The 19,902-nt window shown below is 30.4% G+C and overlaps 1 pseudogene across 1 annotated transcript in view; it reads right to left on the bottom strand.

Annotated features, from left to right (window-relative positions):
- Positions 1-19,902, bottom strand: part of LOC143228919 (muscle calcium channel subunit alpha-1-like) — a 182,366-nt pseudogene that overhangs the window by 29,133 nt on the left and 133,331 nt on the right. Inside the window, exons 14-28 of the transcript XR_013015494.1 lie at positions 19,416-19,626; positions 18,884-19,004; positions 17,166-17,242; positions 16,402-16,607; positions 15,380-15,404; positions 13,057-13,120; positions 12,710-12,875; positions 11,817-11,946; positions 10,627-10,686; positions 9,465-9,571; positions 6,319-6,406; positions 4,097-4,204; positions 2,009-2,061; positions 1,242-1,388; positions 485-686 (exon numbers count right to left, since the gene is read on the bottom strand). The product of XR_013015494.1 is annotated as a muscle calcium channel subunit alpha-1-like (transcript). The remainder of the gene's footprint in view (positions 1-484; positions 687-1,241; positions 1,389-2,008; positions 2,062-4,096; positions 4,205-6,318; positions 6,407-9,464; positions 9,572-10,626; positions 10,687-11,816; positions 11,947-12,709; positions 12,876-13,056; positions 13,121-15,379; positions 15,405-16,401; positions 16,608-17,165; positions 17,243-18,883; positions 19,005-19,415; positions 19,627-19,902) is intronic.

A 19,902-nucleotide genomic window follows, 5' to 3' on the forward strand; every position in this document is an offset into this window, starting at 1 on the left:
GGATACATACTTAAAGAACTAAAAGTCAGTGAGTGAGTAAAAATATTTTGATTTTATTTAAGGACAACATAAGAAGCACGTGGTTATGAATAGCTTAAAATTAATTAAAACATCTACATGAAATATTAGAAGCAATATTTTTAATAATAAAAAACCTAGGTCCGTATTTTCTTCTAAACCTATGCAAACTTATTATAAAACAGATAAAAGTAGTTGAAAGCAAAACAGAGATACTGGGAGTACAAATGACACGCTGACTCCCTTCTAATTGTCGTTGGGGAGCTCTCAAGTTCTAGCAACAAATCACGTAAACACTTACAAAGTTATCCAATCTTAAACTGTCAGAGATCTAGCTATATGCTCCTGTACATGCCTGCTGTATTACTTCACTAACTGACAAGCTACATGCAATGTTTAGAATATCACCATATTTTCCCCAACAATGAAATTATCCCTAATTGAAAGAATAGTTTCTGATACCAACCTGATTTTTATCTAATTCACAGTTCTTATATTCCTGTTCTCCTTCATTTTGAAATGTCACAATAACAAATCCAACAAAGATGTTTACCATGAAGAAAGCAATAATGATAATATACACAGTGAAAAACACAGCTACCATTGGTCGATAATTATAAATGGGTCCCACATCTTCTTTATTTGAATCAATGGCTACATATAATAACCTAAAAAGAAAAATCTTTGTTAATCTAGGAAACTGCAATAATGATTTGGAATATTTTCATTACCAAAATTTCATAATAAAAACTTCCAATCCATTATACAACTCTGAGGAAATTCATATTTTCAAGAATTTTTCTTAGTTTATGATCAGTTGACATTCATACAACAACAGTGAAAATATGAAATATGAAAAGTTCAGTAAAATTTTTAAATAAATATATTTCTCTTGTTTGGCCAAGATGATACAGTTGAATAAAAGAACATAAACATCTTTTGAATAATTATTTAATGAGCATGCTCAAATGAAAAAAAAAACAAAAAAAACTACACACATCAGTAATGTTGGTTTTGGAGTAACCGTAAATATCTTGTTCGAAGTTTACAATTACAGTTGAAGGTGTATCTTAATTCCATGTGATGAATTAGATCACAATTAATATAACATAACACATGTGAGAGAATAATTCAATCAACTTCAAGAAATTAATCCTGTATTCGGAAATCGTCAGTGGAAAAACCAAAACGTTCCATGAAAAAATAGCTAATCCACAACTTACATTGGCCAACCCTCAAATGTTGATACAGTACATAGTGTCAGCATGCCTTGAGATACGTCATCAAAATTAAAGACATTTGTTTCCCATTTTCTTTGCTCCAGCATGGGGCTACTTATATCCCCTCCTTGATATATTAAAAATCCTCCCCTAAAATTCAAAATATCTAAAGTGAAATTTTCCACCAGGAATTCTTAAATAATTCTCTAAAAACTAAGTTACAAGTTGAATTTCATGTGTAAGAAGTCACTGTTCTCAGGGTTTAGTTATGGGACATTTCTTTATGATGTTGATGACTTGTTATATTTAATATTAAAACAGCTATTCTATTTTTAACTGCTTATTATCAAAACATATTCAATTACAATGCCAGAAAATCTGTTTTAACTCACTCGGCACACACTATAAATATAGTCATAATTTTATTTCACTAGATACATAAACATAATAGCTGATATTAGTTTCTTCAATATTTCATATGTATTCAAAATGTTTGAAGTCAATAAATTATATTATAGGCTCCTAGACCAAATATTAATGAATATTAACATTGACACTCTTTACTATTAAATTAAATTTGTTAAAAGTTAGCACAGAAACTATAAATCCTATAATATCAGGGTCACATACCAGTTTTACAATAAAATAACAAACAATAAAATTCATAATTTTTTTCAAGTTGTGGTAGTATCTCTAATTTTTACAGATTTTAGAGAACAATTACAATTACTAATAAGAACAACACATTTGAAAGAAAAAACAAAACTTACTCGCATTCTTCCTTTGTCATTTTTGATGGGTCAGAACATGAAAAGAACTTTCCCTAAACAAAGGAAATAAGTTTAATATTAGTTGAGAAATTGAAAGAAATAGTTAAAACATTTATGAATAAAAAAGTAAATTAACCTAAATTTAACAGAACAAATGCTAGTCATATAGAATGGGTGACAATATAGATGACAAAATAATACTTGTGAATTAGAAAGAGTTTTATCTGAAGTTCCTTTGTTTAAAAAATTCAAAGCATTAACCAAAGTAGGTTTTTCATCGCTAAGAAACCTGTAAACAATGCAAGATAATTACATGAAGTTACTTAGACTTGTCAGAATTGATGAGAAAGCCAGTTTATAACCACATTCTTTTCGAAAACGTTTACACTTACAATGGCACTTTGGGTCTCTTTTCATGCAGTGAAAGGAAACCAAATATAAAACATGAATGAAACTGATGTGAAAATAAGAATAAGAAACCAATTTACATTTCCTTCTAGCTTTTACCTTAAATCTCTTTTTGATTCATCTCAAGATATCAAATTCATTTTAAAATCTTCATCTGATCATTATTTTGAACAAAAGTACTGTTTAAGTTGAGTAAAAAAGTTTAAAAATTTCATATGTCACAAAGAGTGCTGCCTCCCTGACCACTAAACCCCACAACTGGTTGACTTACTTAAGAGGTTTTGAAAAAGAATATAAAAACTGTTTTCAAATCTAATGTCAGAAAATAAGTAAAAAATATCTATAGCATATACTAAAGGCCCGGCATGGCCAGGTGGGTTGAGATGTTCGACTCGTAATCAGAGGGTCACGGGTTTGAATCCCCATCGCACCAAACATGCTTGCCCTTTCAACTGAGGGGGCATTATTATGTGATGATTAATCCCATTATTTGTTGAGTAAAAGAGTAGCCCAACAGGTGGCAACAGGTGGTGATGACTAGCTGCCTTCCCTCTAGTCTTACACAGCTAAATTAGGGACAGCTAGTGCACATAGCCCTCATGTAACTTTGCACAAATTTCAAAAACAAACAAACAAGTATATACTAATGATAATATCTACTAGCCGGTTTATACAATGCAGAGTAAATTTAATATGTTTTATCTAATTCAGCCAACTACTAAGTTTTGAGTCTAGAAATATCAAAGTTAAATGTTTATTTAGGGTTAAAGATTAAGTCCTCGATTATTTAATCACCACATTTTTGTTCTTTTTCGAGAATTACAAGATAAAGAAAATTATATACTCTAAAAGTTAACTTGAATTAACACAACAATTATTACAAGAAGAAAACAATAACAACATTTAAGGAAATACACAATAATAATAAAGTCACATAACATACTGCCATGGCTGTGAGAAGACTGATATGAACCAATAAGGCTTAACATGTACAACAGACCACGATTTCACACGTATAAATATACGTATAGAACACAAGCTTGTCAAAAGCTAGTTATTTAGTTAGCAGGATATCTTAAAGTGTTGTATTCCAACCACAGAAAAACAGATCCTGACAAAAATAAAGTCACCAACAGTATGTTGACTATAGTTTTGATGGTTACAAAGATGTACTTAACTATGCAATAGAAGAATAGATGAGGAATAAATAGGGCATAATGGAGAAAATGTATTAGTTTACTAATGTAAAGGAAGAAAATCAGAGTCCTAGTAAGTCAAACAAGATTCTACAGAAATTGTATAAATTTAACATAATTGTATAAAAAAGTGTAAAAGTTACTGAGCAAGCACCAGAAATAAATCAGAAGTTTGATTTGAGTATCTCAAAAAGAAGAAATACAGATTGTCAAATATTCTGTGTTAAAAATAATCTGGTACCTTTGAAAAATTCAAATTTTTAAATAAAAAAATTCATATTTTAAAAATAATTCATACTACAAGTTAATACTGGTAAAAAACAAACAAAAACCCTGTGTGTGTTGTATCCAACAACACTTAAAATAGGTTTGAAGCATTTTATATGTGATACAGTCATCATAAAAGTAGAAACTTCCAAAAACTTTTCTAAATCTCCATTTTCAAGTGGTCAAAAGTTGTAAAACCATATCAACATCTGCCTACCTTGAAAAGTTGTACTCCAATGACAGCAAACATGAAGTTTAGAAGAAAGGTCACCAACATGATGTTCCCTATAGTTTTTACTGCTACTATGACACACTGAACAACATGCTGAAGTAATGTAAACACAAGATAAAACATGTTATTCACAATTTCACAAATATTAACAGCACGAGTTTCTTGAGAATTTATAATTACTAAAACTATAAAGAAATCCAAATTTAACAAATGGCCACATATTTACTACATACAAATTGTGTGTTAAAATCTGTGATGTGAATTTTTAAGCCTAACTATCAATTTTTTACTGAAAATAAAGAGATATAAGAAGCACAAGTATGTTTTAGAAGCAAATCCTAAAAAACAAAATTAAAAGAGGTTAAAATCGTATTAAAACTTTACCTAAAATCAAATGATGACTTCAGAAAAATGTGGCCAGTATTTTGATCAAGGTTTTTCTTATTTTATATTATTTTTATCTAATTTGAGTAGATGTAAGAAGTCTCTTGAAATACAATATCAGTTATGGTGTAAAACAAAAATTATATTTTTTCTATTGTGATGGTGGTTTTTATTTTTTACTTAGATATATTTTTAAACAGTTGTGCATGTTATTACCTTATGTTAAACACTGTATGAATGAGTAACCTAAAATAATAACATACAGCTATTTAGAAAGCTTTGGAATCATGAAACTTAAATTAAGTCCGAATCTTTAAGACTAAGCAAAATGCCTTATATTTCATTAAAAAAATATATCCACATGCCTTAGATGAAGGTAGATTTAACTCAGACAGTAAGACATTGCCTGAATATCATTTATTCAGCTACTGTGTCTTTCAACAGTCCCTAACTGCAAATTACAACAAATTCTATTTTATAACTATAAAAAAATGCATTGAAACTTTCCAATGTTCCACAGCTTCATTATATTAAAAATGACTAAAATGAATATATCACTCTGTCCAAAATATCCAGACATACATCACAGATGGAGAAGGGAAGTCATAGTATTCACTGCACTAGTACAGCATAGTACAATTTATCTTGATATCCTAAATAAAAACACACAGTTTCAAACTAACTTAAGTGAAATTAAGTATTGATTAAACAGTTGTAACTTCTCAGTTACAATTATGAGATGTTGCATTTTTTAATATGGTTAATCTTTGTAGGCTTAGATTATTCCTGATCATAGTCAAGCTTCTAGAGGAACCATTTATCAATAGAACTCATGATGACGAGAAAACCCACTTGTAGAGAAAAAATGTGTGTGTAAAAACATGTGGTATAGGTTGAGAAAATTTATGTAGAGGAGCGAACAACGTTTCAACCTTCGATGACCAAAGAAGTCGAAAAGTTGTTCACTTCTCTAAAAAAAATGTTTTCAACCCATACCAGACATTTTTACATATATATCAATAGAACTGTCCATTCTAGTCATATAAATATGAAACTTCTTCATAACTTGATGTTGAAAACAGATAATCTTAATGCCTGACAGCATACAACCCAGGAATTCAAAGAAAGAACAGAATCAAACCACCTTACCAAAATGGAAAAGTTAAGACCTAACTCGTCCTAATTGATGTGGGGACCACAGGCAGACTTCCAACAAAAATTGTGTGAGGGAAGAATTTACCTCATAACAAAAGTGTGAGTCAAACAAACCTAACCTTTGAAAGACATTAGCTAACAGAAGTGGAGTAGATGATGGCTGATTAGTCCTCATGTTTGAACAGTAGCCTGTGAATTCATGTTGCAAGTTTTGTTTTTTCAAATAGCAATTATTAATTATTAAACAAAATGTATATACATGAGGCCACTAGATGATGCAAAAATTTCAAAGAAGTACATTAATAATAAAGCACTTTAGTAGAAAAACTGTGTATAAATGTTTTGTTGAGTAAAAGTGATAAAAGTATCTGAATGAGGTGCTTATACATACAGTACCAGGATAACAGGTGTACTGGCATAGGTGGAAAGTATACTGCCAAGGGCAACTAACTGGGGAATAAAGAGACTGGAGCAAGAGAGAAAAAATAAGACCAATGTTTAGATGCACAAAAATGGAAACCCCAACAGCTGAGGAATAGCTACAAGGGTCAATGGATGGTAAGTATGTTTTGATTTTTTTATTATTTGGGCAGGCATACTACTTATTTAAATCTTAACACTGAACTTAAAGAAGGCATCTAAAACAAACTTGAAGAAAAACTACTTACCTTAAGTCCCTTAGCTCTATTAATGGCTCTTAAAGGCCTTAATACTCTCAGCACACGAAGAATTTTGACAACAGATATGGCTTCATTGCTATAAAAAAAAGCAACTCCAGCTTAAATTCAATTTCAAAAACACATATAAATAAATTTACAAAGTACTATTGAATGACATTTTATCACAGTAAACAAGAAAAAAATGTTTAAGTCACATAAACTAAAATAAAGATAGTGAAAAAACTTATTTTTTTCAGAGCAAGTTTTCTAGCTATTTTGCATCAAACCAAACATAACATTAAAAATTAAATAAAATGGCCACACATGTACTGTAAGCATATAAACTGAAAAGTGAGCAAGGCTTTCCTGTTACTACATATATCTATATAACCAACATGACCAAAAGATGGCTACATCCTCAATTCATACAACATGAACACAGTAATGAACAAAATGTTCAACAAAATTAAACTGAAAGTGGAATATAATGCACAGTACTTCTATTAAATAGTCCTATTCTAGATAAAATAATATCTTTTTGATAATAAAAGGTGTAACTATTTGTACCTGCTACTTTTCTCTATGCTTCATAATATAAAAGGGAAATTTGTGACCACAATCTCAGAATACATATTTTTTGCAACATTTTCTTTTAATTTTTAAAATGAAATTATATTATTTACATTTACATATAAAAACAACGACTTCATAATTTTTCTACCAACCAACATATATTTCTGTATTAAAGATAACTAATCATTTTATAAATGAAATAAACAAAGCAAAAATTAAGGAGCACTTACTAGAAATAAGAAGGGAACTCAAACAGTGTATAAAGTATAATGTTTGGATAAACCACATCAAAAGGAAACTGTACAAAATAAACATAAAAATGCAAATTATCTCACTAAAAAAAATCAGAAAGTTCAAATTAACAGTGAGAATATAAAGTAAAACAACAAGCATAAAAAAGTCCACCAGTAACTTACTTGAATGAAATACTATGGCTGTTTTACATTACTTAACCTGTATGATAACATTTTTTCAATCCTATGGATACAATCAAATAAAGCTATAAAAGAGTTTTTTTGGGTTTTTATTTTAACATTCAAATCATGTTGTTTTTACTCCTCTTAATTCCCTATGACCAGTAGATTATCTCACTCAAAGCATGTCTGGATGGAGAGGAATGTTACTGACTTACTCATTTTTCAAGTTGGCACACATGTCATGACCTAGTTGGTTTAGACTTCTTGGAATTTTTCCAATGAATACCTTTTACTCATCCAGAGATCCTTGCAGGTTCAATCACATCTCAGCATTTTTATGGCAACTGGTCCTAAGAAGTCTTTATTCTTGTACAAGAAGTCCTCTTTCAGTTGCACTACCCAGTTCAAACACTGATTTTATGTAGCTCATGAGAAAATCAAATAAATCTTTCTTTTATTCCTGATGTTTGTTATACAGTACCTGAAAGTTGAACACCAACAAATTCATCAAATGAAACAAAAGTTTCTTTGTCAACTTTGCACAGTGATCAACCTCCAACACATATTTGTTGTTTTGTGCAATACATTTCTCATATTTTGGGTTACTATCTTTATCTTTCTTCCCAATATCAGCAAGTCAGGAGTCATGCATGGTAGATATCACCTTTCCTAAAACTCTTATCCATCCATGAGTAGTATATTGTCCTTCTGCTAACATCCAACCCTATTCTTATTCCAGGTGGTGGGAATCTATGATTGGCTCAAACAATTCTACAAGTTTGTGGCTGGTTTCAAGCAAATGACTAGATACTGGTAGCCCATTGTAAAAATTATCCACGTGTACCTTGAATTTCTGATCATACAAATATATAAGAAGATCATCAGAAATTTGAATCACAGAACATCCCAATTCAAAATGTATCCTGAACCTGATTCACAAAGTATATAACCATTTGTACCATATTTGTTTGGTTTCTGAAGGTTATAGACTCTAAATATGAACCTTTCTCTCCCTTTCAATATCCCCTCATCTAATAACAAATGCTCCTGAGGTATGTACAAAGTGTGCAACTTCTCTATATGATTGTAAACTAGGCATACTCTGTAAAGTCTATCATCAAAATGGGTTGAGTCATGCATTATTATTGTTGAAAAGTAGAAACTTAGCAATCATGAGGAATGTGTCTTTTTCTTGGCATGACGCTACTGAAAAATGGCATCTGTAATCTAATACACCACTAAGGAAAACAAGTTCAAGAAATTCTCAAAATGGAGATGCATCTTTCCAGAAATGAGCTTGGGATCTTGCCTTCACTGGTGTGTCTCTGAGAAACTGCAAAAGAATAGAAGTTGGTTTCTTGAACAACTAGATCCTCAAAATCATTTCTTAAAATAAGATGTAAAAAGGCAATGGTGCCAGCATCATCATGATGTTGCACAAGTAGGCTATGGATGCCAGTGGATGCAGGGACATCTGGCTGTACAATATTTTACTATAGCCCTATTCAAAATCACCTTAATCTCTAATCACATTCCTACCAACTGTTTTGTTCTCTATCAGTTCATCAGGTGGGGGATCATCATCCCTGCTAGATTCTTCCCTAACTTGCTCATCTCCATCACTGCTACTCATTCCATCCTCACTGTCATCTGATTTGGTGCTATCAGAATTATCATTTTCATTGAACAATTCTGCCTCTGAGTCACTAACCTTGAATATATCATCCAAAACATTGTGAACATCAAAACAATAACATATTCTCATGGGTGCATCCATTACAAGTTGCTGACTTTTGACTGATATAAATCATTTACTGATATATCATAATATGTGTATAATTCAAAGACTAGAATGAATAGTTCACAATATGGCCAAAGAAGGACCTCCTTATAGTTACAGTGTACAAAACCTGAACGTGTTCACTGTTATCACTGAAGGGCAACTAACCAGATCCAAGCAGAGAAATGTTAATATCTGAAGATCATATATGAGTTTTGTTTTATTAAAAGAAATGTTGTACCAAAGAAGCTGTACTTCATTTAATTCATTTGTTTTTAGTAACATCATTTTGTAATTCATAAGTGTCATATATTCCCTTTACTTTTCAATACACACAGATACATACACATCAGTGAAAATTTATTGAAAAATAAACATGTACTTACTCAAAAGCAAAAGAAATAAGGGATACTGAAACAACCAGAATATCCAACAGGTTGAAGGCACTTCGACAAAAAGAGCCCTTGTGGAGAATGACACCATATGTAACTGCCTGAAAACATTAATAGGACTAAATTAAAACTACAGTAAAAACAAACTACAATTTTCTAATTCATAATGCAAAACGTAAGTTGGTAACCGAGTTTAAATAATTTATAAAATATGTTTTGAATATTCTTAAGAAACTAGATGTACAAGAATTTTAGAGGTATAGCTTATGAATTTAATGTTTGAGTACTTTATAAGCCTTTTCATACATCATAACAGCTGATGACATGAAAACTAATCTACAAAACATTTGATAATATCTGATATTGTTTTAACTATAAATCTAAAAAGGTATTATTACAGAAGTAATTATTAAACTATGACAGGTATTTTACATACAAAATCGTCTATAATCATTTAATAGTTATCAAAGGACAAATATTCTGCATTAAATTATATCAAATGAGAACAAGTACACATCAAAATAACTTTAATAAGACAGTTATATGTGAGTGGATATAATAAAAGAAACATTTGGCACAAATGAAATGAAGTTCAACAGCCTGTCTTTATTTTATAAACAAGGAAGTGTTAATCACACATTTCTATCTTTTATTTTTATCATTTAAATTCAATTAATCAGCTAAATTACATATAAGAACAAATCAAACCAACATGTCTGTTTCTTAATTACCTTTGCCATTTTTAGCTGGTCCTTACCCTACTGTTTCTTAATGGTTGTAAATCAGCAAAAAATGCGTTTGCTTAATTGTCATCAGTAGTTAAGTTTTATTTAATTACAGCAGTATTGTAATTATTACAAATTAGAAGTACAAACTTCTATGGCTAACCTGTTAACTGTAAAACAATCACACAATCCTTCCCAAAATAATGCATGTTAGAATAGTGTCACAAAAAGGAATGGAAAAAACATGCTTGTCTTCCAGTATTATGTTTGAATTTAGTAAAGCTTACTACAAAAAGTACACAGTGTAACACTGATGTTACACATTAAGAGCACCTCATTCAATCACAGACATGGTACGCTTGATGTTGTTAGTAAGTGATACTGTAAATGTTTTTTATCATTAAATGCTATAAACAAATCATGAACCTTACCTTCAAAGCAATTTCAATTGTAAAAACAGTCGTGAAAAAATAATCAAAATAGTTGAGGACCTACACATGAAAGGAACATGAATAACATTAACTTCCTGTAAAATGTTCATCAAATATCTAGAAAGAAAGTTAATGCTACAGGTCAAAGGAAGCACAAATTAACCATTTATCCAAGAGTTTCAAGCTACAGAACACAGTATATATAACAGCAATTATATTATCCATATATATTACATACTTCAAGAAAACAAATAATGATTTATGAGTTTTGTAAGTCTAAGTGGACATATACATATATACATGTGTATGTACATTTCTATACACCGTGCACCTTTGGCAGAGGAGAGTTCATCCTAACCATTATCCTGGATGGATCACCAGTATTTCACTGACATCTTTCAGAGAATAGTCATTCCTGACTGTTATTATCAACTCTGTTTTTCTTGTATTCATATTAAAATTAATGGATAATCAAAAGAAAAAACTCCTAAATTGATTTTATTTCCTACTGAATCAGATCTTCAGCTATAGTTAATACAATATTAACTAGGGAATCCTTAATCATGTAAATGACTAATTTTGCAACATTCCTATCCTTCCACATAACCTGTACTGGCTAAAACTTCAATTATTTGAAATAGCTATTATTAAAACTGGTCAATACAAGTGAACAAAAATATTCTTAACTCCAGTCAACTCAATGTCCACTGTTTAGGTTATGATATGAATTTCTAAAACAGTGTAAAGTTTAGAACTGAAATATGTTCAAAGTGTAACACTACCTTTACTCTATTTTGTTCCAAATTTTAGATAAAGTGGCTTAATAAACAATCACAGCTTCTTATAAAAGCTATTGTCTAATTTCCATAAATTATCAAGTAGCAGACCTTGTAAAGGTGAAGCCACCTGGGGTAAAAATATTTGTACTTATAAAACTGTAATTTTGTTTCAAACTTTTTACGTTTATTAAACTTGTTACTATTGGTTTTTTTCACGTAGTATCTTTCCATGTTTCACTTAAGAAGTCTAATCTTTCTTCTCTTATTATGACAGTTAATCTTTTTCACTGTTAGTCAAGCATTCATTGAAATACAATGCTTCTTAAGTTCACGTAAACCATGTTGACAATTTAGAAAACAAATTATCCTAATTTCCATGAAACTAAACACATAATCAAATGAAACACTCACTTTATTTCTTTCTGAACTGGAGTTAAGAGGATCTTCTGCAGCTAACATAGTGCTACTAATAAGAATACAAGTAAGAATGATATTGCTGAAGAATGAATGGTTTACGATACGATGGCAGATGACTCGGAACCTAAAGAAAACTTACATTAATAACCAGCAACACAATAAACCTAGCTATTCCTACTAAGTAAATTATAACTTGCATCAAAATTATATCAAATCTGGTGCTTAATCAAAAATCATTGTGATTTTTTTTACATCTTTATCCATAAATACATTACATTACAGGGCAAAAGGTAAATGGGTAAAAAGCAAATGCTTATGAAGTAAGCTTATTTTTATTACTTTATATACTAAGCCTCTTCACTCGAGACAGCTATCAACTATCTCAATATTTAATGGTTAAAAAATAAAAACACCACTAACTAAAACAAAAGCCCCCAATAATTAATGCACTACAGAAAATAATCCATTTGCAAACCATACCACTAGAGTCTCATGTCTTTTTTCCAGTTTAATAATATTATAAAAAATATATTAGAACCTGGATTCTGGATTATTTGGTAATATTTTTATGCATTATAAAAGTATTATTTATAATAAAAAAAATGTAATGGTGAATAAAATATAAAAAAAAAAAAAATAAATCAACTGAAATATAAATTTGCATAAAACAATTCTTTTAAACTGATAATTGATAATCAATATTTGTTATGTTGTAAAAAACATTAATAACACAGATATTAAAAAAAATATAAAGAAATTCTTCCAAAATATTATAACTTTCCGAATTTGATTTCAGGTATTTCTTTTCCAGCTCTGTATTTTTTAAAATTGCCTTAAAATAAAAACAGGAGTTAAAACTCTGTGTAACTACATACTTTAAAACTCACTTGTTTGTGTGAGAGAAAACAAAAAAGGAAGAGGCTTTTGGAATAGGATGAGTTTTTTTTGGGATGTTGAATTCAGAAATACGTCTTGCATGAGCACTAACGGAAATTGCAGCTGATTCTAAATCTACTTTTTCTTCATTTTCCATTTCTTCATCATCACCTTCTTCTAAAATTCAAAACATTTTTTTTAATATTGTAAATGAGTTTTGATGATGGTCAGTTAAAAGTAATTTTCTATGTAAATAAAGTGTAAAGTGTTTAATTAGATCCCTCCAAAGAGTATTTTTCAAACTCTGATAAAACATATTTCATGTGATTGTTTAATCTTTTTGAAGGTTGTGGCTCACCTTCTGTCTTCTCTTGTTCGTCATTTAGTAGGGAGTCAGAATCTACCTTATTATACACCTGTGACTACAAACAAGAAAAAATAATAATATGGATTAGCCAACTTACTAACAAAATAGAGGGTTTTGCTAACACTATGTAACACAAATTTTGTTCCTGGATACTGTGTTATTTCTTAACTGCTTATGTTGTAAAAGTATAGAAAATGGCCATTATTCCATTCAAACTTTGCTTTTGTGACATGGATAAAAAAAATTTAGAAATTAACCTATTTTATATGTAAAAACGGGCAAGTTTGCAAATTTTCATTTACACAACATCTGAATCAAGATTTACATGTATTTATACTAAAGTTATACAAAAATGTTTAGAAGTGAGTAGTTTTTCAAGATTTGTGACTATAATGTAAATCACTTTCACGTATCAGCCCAAATTTTTGTCTTGGCATTCGACTTTGTTACATCAAGATCTCTGATCAAGTCAATGAGGTCTTTTTGGTTTGGTTCCTCTTACCAGCTGCACCTCTGAAATTGTAATATGGATCTTCAATGTCTACCTCCTCTTCTGATTTGCTGCTGGCTGCTCTCTCTGGCAGAATAGGTACAGGGAGTTCAGATACATGAGAGCAGATGCATTCTTGCCAGCCCAACGTTTGGAAGGATCCACCATGCAGAAGTAGCAATTGCTTGAGTAGTCACTGGGGTTCATACCAAATTCTTGGAATAGCAAACTTAATGGCTCTCTTTTCCCATCTGTACCATCTTGCAAAAGAGCAAAATAAAATTATTATGAAGAATAAATTTATTTGATCCACAATTAATGTGCAAGAGTGCAAAATATTTTATATGTGAAATTTTTTCTACACTAATGGAAATTAAAAAAATATATTTAATTTTTTAAAAGGTCTAAAATTTGTATAATATAAAATCTTACTATACAAGCAAGCAAAAACTGTCCTTCTTACCTTCTAAAGTATTTTTGCAGTGCTCGCAGGTAAAATAAGGTCTCCAAGGTTTGTCTTGATCCCCGACAGGCATGCCAAAATATGCCTTGTAGGCTTCACACATTTTAGCAGATGCTGTCACAGAGTACTTTTTCGCTCTTGTCTTGATAAATTGGCCACATACATAGCAGAATGCATCTGCAGAATGCTTGCAGCTTCTTGACTCCATCTCTGATAAAATCTGTGTTCACTTAGGCAGCTAAAACTAAACTGAAGTGGTGAGTGGAGAGCCCTGTAATTATATTACTATGGAAAGTTCTAAAAAAATCTTGTAAGTTCTACAACATCCTAGAAAGTTTTGAAAGTTCTTGTGAGTTTGAGAAAATTCTCTATCAGATACTCAGCACTGAATATACCTGGAATGTTTTGGAAAATGGGTAAATTGGAAAATTTCATTACCCAGGTCACAAAAGCAAAGTTTGAAGAGAAAAATAGATCTTTTCCATTTACTTTAGGCATAAGCAATTGGGAAATAACACTTTTTGCCCAGGGACAAGAAAAAGTAAAAATTGTTACATTATGTAATTCTCAAGATGTGCAACTATACATTAAACTTCCAAATAGTGTATTTGTAAAACATATCAAAAATATGGTAGCTAAATTCATCTGCTATCAGCAAGGAAATAAGGGAAAATTAAAAATGACAAGAGAAAATCTTCAAAAGTATAGCACTTAAAATTATTTTAGACAGGATTCGAGTAAATTAATATAAAAGAATTTTTTTTTTTTCCTTTTTATTAGCCATACTTTTGTGCATAAGCAATACCAAGTGTGGGGTGCCTGTATACCTGAATCAATTTTATTACTTATCAGGACCTCTTCTACCTACTCTCAAGTTGAATTCTTTTAGGCAGTTTAAAATGAATTAATCTGAGACTCTGGGCATAGTGAAATACATCAACTCTTAAGCTAAGCCCAAAACTGTAATTACACCTCAAATCAATCAAGAGATGATGGGGTTATAAGATGAAAGTTTCTAACTGAAAAAACAAAAGACAAATCTGACTCATTCAGAGGTTATTAACTAGTTAACCAAATTTCACATAACATCTTCATGTATATACCCTCTATTATGCTTTTATGTAGCTATAACTACACACACACACACACACACACACTTGTATAAAAGCTACACATTTCAAAGTAGTACTCTAAAAACATTAAAATAGTTGTAAAAATTTAAAATATCTCTATCGATTGTGAAATTTATAAGCATACATCTAAAATCTATTGTATAGCAAGGAAATTAATGTACTTGGATATTACAACAAAAGTTCTTACTGTAGCAATAAAAGAGAAATTATTGTAAAAATAAAACTTACGGACTTATTAAGTACATCCATGGAACTGAAAACAAGACAGAAACAGAAAATTTAACAAGAATGTTTTCTAGGACAAATTTATATTTGTTTAATATGCTTGAAAGTACTTCAGTGATGGTGAATATTAGTCAAATTTATAAAAGTATTCAATGAACTATGACATTATATTCTATAAAAGGTTATAAAGCAATAAAGCCATATACAATGTTACTTGTCACATTTATCTCTATTATGTATATATGTATACAACTGAAAAACTTGATGAGTGCCAAATACATAAACATTAATATTCATAGACTTTAGTATGATTTATTTTTAGACAGCATGAGTACAAGTTTATACTACAAACAATAAAGAAAAGTTTAGAACATTATTTGGAACCCTTCATTTATTTTACTTTTTACTAACAAAGTAACCTAAACCCACAAGATTTAAAATCACATCACTGAATTTAAAAAGAGTTAAACATTTTAAGGCACATTTCAACATTCAGAATACCTTATTTGACCTAAACTGCATAAGCAATTGAAAAGAACTAAAATGTTACACCATATTCCAAAGTAGAAAAGTAACATAATTAATTAATTAATTAATAATTAAATTTATTTTTTTAAATTAACTTAATTAGCCTATTACAGCTTTCGAATAAGAAATGTAAAAAAACAGCATTTAGTTTCTATCATTGTTTCACTGCCAGTGACTGACATCCTTAAGGATGTCTTTAATTCAATACCAAACCCACCTGGAATGGACCATGATGGCAACTGAAAGCTTGCTTTAAAAACTTTACAACATATATTTAAAAATATTAATGTTACTTTTCTGACTTAAGTCCTACATGTAAGAACAAATGTTTTATGAACTTTAAAAGTCTTGAATTTAGTTTCTAATTGTTGTTTTTAAGAACAATTGAATAAAAATAAGCTATAATGCACAAGCAAGTCTTTCAGTTTGTCACATTAAGAAGTATACAGTGAATAAAGAAACCTTTTATACAATGAAGTTCAACTGTTATTACTTACGATCTGAAAAAAGGAATACGGTTCATTCTTGAAGAATCATTTACGTTTAGCTGTTCAATTTCTTCTTCCTCGGCTACTTCATCTATTAATTTCTTATTTTTATTCCTCTTTCTTTTCTTCATCTTTTCCACTGGTTTTCTGTCTTCTCTCTCTTCATCCTGAACTGCATCTTGTAGTTGTATTTCAGCAGCTTCCTCTGGTTCTTCCTTCGTAAAAAAAAACTTACCAGTTTTTTCACTTTCATACCTTTCCCACAACTATTTTCTGTCCTCCACACTTGTAATATTTCTTATGCACAATGCATTATATATTAGATCTGTTTATTGCCACAGAGGTGGAATATTTAGTACTTTGTGATATCCTTAATGTGCCTTTGTAGTTAATTAAGCAAATTCTATTCTAATAACTGTCTTTATTTCAATAAAATGTTGGAATATGAAGTTTTAGCTTGATATATGTGACTCGATTAAAGCCACGGTGTTCAAATTGGAAATCTTTCAGATGCAACTTTTAAAAACTATGAATTGTTCAGTCTTTTAAAACGTATTTTAACAACAATACAAAAGAACCTAGATCCCAAGTTCCAACCCAGTCCCTCAGTTCAGTGTGAGTGTTGAATGCACACTGATAAATCTTAATTAGTACAATACAATTAGTAAAACCTTAAACAATTTGGTTCTTGAGGGCAATTCTGAAACTATAAATGAGTAGATCGACATGCAAAAAACTATGGTTTTGTTTCAAACATATCAAACTTGACTTACCTTTTCAACAGCAGTCAGGCTCTCTGCATCAGCCAAGTTGTCCACAGCAATAGCCAAGAATACATTCAAGAGAATGTCTGAGAAAGGCACTCAGAAAAACAAATATCAATATTAAATATCTGATAAATCTGTATCTGAAATGTTCCATACTTATAAATTCTACTTAAAAAATGGATTATTCACATTTAATTATATCCCATTCCATATGAAAACTTCCTTGTTCCTATAGTACAGCTACAATAAATCCTGTTATTAATGAGCAGATAAACATATCTTTCAGTAGTTGAAGTATCCTGTTTTTATATCTATTGCAACACATCTGTCTGCTAATCATAAGTATTTTTTTTAAATGTAGAGATGAATATTGTTATGTACTAAAGTGTTAATTTCTAGACCAGAAGAGAAAACACTACCAGAGTAGTCACTGACCTCTTGAATAGAAACTTTAATCACTTCAAGATATTTAGAATAAAATAAGCCATGAAGGTCATGTGAGTAATACAATATAGTATAGTTTGAAGGATGATGTGAGACGATACAAAGCTGAAATATCCAATCAGTAATATGACTAAACCCAATCACAGACATGAAGTACGAATAAACAAAATAAGAAGATCCCATGAGTATTCTAATGTTTCAAGAATCAAGGATGATGTGGGAAGAAACAGAACTATCAGACCTGTTGAATATTATTATACAGCTAAGCCTAACAGATGAGAGATTAAACAAAACTGGAAGACCCAAGGAATGATATAATATAGTTCAGTTTGAGAGAGAAAGAAATAAAACTGAAAGACCCAGTAAATAATGAGCTATATCCTTGTCTGATATAAGAAAAAACAAGACCAGAAATCCCAATAAATGATGCACTAAAGCCTAATCTAACAGATGATGGAAATAAATAAAACTAGAAGGCTCAACGAATAAATACAATACAGTCAAATCTTCGGAATGGTTTGAGAAAAAAACAAAGCTGAAATATCCAATGATAATATGATACAGTCCAGTCTGGTTGATGATGTGGATTTGTTTTTATTTTTTATTTTTTTACAAAGCTGCTTGAGGGCTATCTGAGCTAGCCCACCATAATTTAATAGTTATATACTACAGGAAAGACAACTGGTCAACACCATCCACACCAAATTATTGGGCTACTCTTTTACCAGGGAATAGCAGAATTGACAATCACATCATAACACCCTCACAGCTGCAAGGGTGGGCATATCTGGTGATGGAATTCAAACTCATGACCTACAGTATGCGAGTCAAGCACCCTAGCAATCAGGCTATCTCAGACCAGATAATGCAGAAAGAAACAAAAACTGGGAAACCCAATAAATAATATAACTCTGTATATTGGATGTTCTAATGAAGGGACACCTACTAACTGTTCTTGAGAAAGACTTGCCCTTTACTATATATTTGTCACAGATTTTATCTTGGTGTGATATATAAACCATTGTTTGACAAATATTTATCAAGATGTTTTAAATGTATTACAAATAAAGTACTCTCTTTGTCCCAGAAAGTAGTTGTAAAAAAACCATTTTCTACTTATAAAAGCATGACAAAAAAAACAAGTAATTTACCTGATAATACACAATCAAAGTCATAGAACCTTTTAGGACTTAATAAATAAAACTGTCACTGTTTTAGCCCATGTTCTACTGGGGGATGATACAAACCTGAAAAATAATATTTTAGACAGTAAAGGATACAGTTGCCACAGATAAAGAGTATTATGAAGTAAATACAAGCCAAAATACCAACAGAGCCAACTCCTCCATATGCATTAATACCATGATACATCACAACATTCCAGTCTTCCCCAGTCAGAATCTAGAGTATTGATTTAAAACAGTACATTAAAATCGATTTAAACAGAATGTGCAATATGTAACAAGAACCCAAATCTTTTTAAAGAAACTAGCTTATCAACACATCAACTAAATACAACAGCAGGATGAAACCATGAGTTTTATATAATTGATACTTGATACAATTGTTTTGTTTTCCTAAATTCTGTAATTAGAATTTCTACCTACAAATAAGATAAGGACATAAGTACACACGTGAGCCAAAGGAACCTTTAATACAGATTAACAGGACATAAATTTAAGTTCAAATATTATGTGCAAAGAAAGTCTGTAATATTGAACACAGTTTCAGTAAAAACTGCAAAAATAATAGGTTAGTTACAACATACTTAATAACTAGTTACAACTAGTATACACCAGCACTGTACTCTACCTGAAAAACTGTTAACAAAGACTGCCAAAAGGAATCAAAATTGCTCCGTGGTTTATCTTCTGTTTCACCAAAATTGAACTTGCCACCAAAAACTTGCATACCCAAAAGTGCAAAAATTACAATAAAGAGAAACAGTAGCAGTAGTAAACTTGCAATGGAACACATGGAGTTGATAAGAGAAGATACCAAATTTCTAAGAGATGCCCAATATCTAAAGAAAACGATAAAACAGTCAGTGAAAAATATTACTACATGTAAAAATGCATAAATTATAGAAATAATCGAGCGTGCCAAGATTTCGAAAATAGAAGTTTTAGAAATGTGTCTGCAAACTTGCTCAGAGTGATCTGAAATTCAAACAGTGACAGGTATGTATCTGACACTTTCTCAAAGAGCTGTCTTATGCTGAATCATGAACAAAACCTAAAACTTAACGTTATTTAACATAACTGAATATCAAATAATTTGTTGTGCATTTTCAGAAAGA

The sequence above is a fragment of the Tachypleus tridentatus genome, chromosome 10, assembly GCF_004210375.1.
Source record: "Tachypleus tridentatus isolate NWPU-2018 chromosome 10, ASM421037v1, whole genome shotgun sequence".
NCBI lineage: Eukaryota > Metazoa > Arthropoda > Merostomata > Xiphosura > Limulidae > Tachypleus > Tachypleus tridentatus.